The sequence below is a fragment of the Orycteropus afer genome, unplaced genomic scaffold, assembly GCF_000298275.1.
Source record: "Orycteropus afer afer isolate SDZICR_OR568_19922 unplaced genomic scaffold, OryAfe1.0 scaffold00381, whole genome shotgun sequence".
Lineage (NCBI taxonomy): Eukaryota > Metazoa > Chordata > Mammalia > Tubulidentata > Orycteropodidae > Orycteropus > Orycteropus afer.
The window spans coordinates 426,116-427,086 of NW_006921968.1; positions in this window are offsets into that span (position 1 = coordinate 426,116).

Consider the following 971-nt stretch of genomic DNA (forward strand, 5'->3'; position numbering starts at 1 on the left):
AAAAAAAAAAAAAAAATTCAATCCCATTTAAAAACATGATCTTCAGTGGTAAATGTTTCAGACGGCACTTGCCACTATGTGGCTGATAGTTCACATGACGAAACAAACCTAACACACTGCCATTGAGTCAATTCTGACTCACAGTGAGACTCCCATTGGGTTTTCATGTGGTAAATCTTTACACAGGTAGATTGTTTTATCGTCCTCCCATGAAGCAGCTCATGGATTTGAACCACCAAACACTGAGTTAGCAGCCAAATGCCTTACTTGCTGTGCCACCAGAGCTCACATAGATATGCATTTTTCATATTACCTCAGACACATCCCATGAGTCTAAGGAAATGATGACAAACAATTTTTCCACGGACTCAATAACCTCTATTGTAGTATCTTTAGCACCAGCATCACCTTCCAAGAAGCTGGTCTCTTCCACTCAAGTTTCTTGAGAGGAAGGGATCCCCTAGGACATGGCAATGTCACTGGGTCAGTTTGTACGTTGGAAGAAATGTGATCTAGTGTATTTGTAAGTATATTGAACACACCCATGAGAGTTATAAATATGTTATCAATAATTTTGTTTAAGTTTTATTTTCAGAAAAGGATTAGTTCATCCGCAATGAGTATAATGGTCCTAGTTACATTGCTTCAGAACTAGAAATGCAATATGTAGCTCTGAGGAGGGGGCATTAATTTATTTGGGGAATACAGTCAATGACCACAGATTATTTTAATTAAACCGTGCCTATAGCACATATTGCTTTCCATTTTGTTAGAAACCTGAATCTCTTGTTGGTGCCTCCTATTGTTAAGTTTATTGTTTGCTGTTGGTGAGAGCTTAAGCATTTATTCTCCAAGGAAATATTCTGGGTTGTATACCTACACATGGTTTCTGTTGGGGAAAAAAAATCTTCTCATGTATTTCAAGTTTTGCACTCTTAAAACAATCTTCAGGTCCCACAAGAGCTGTTGAG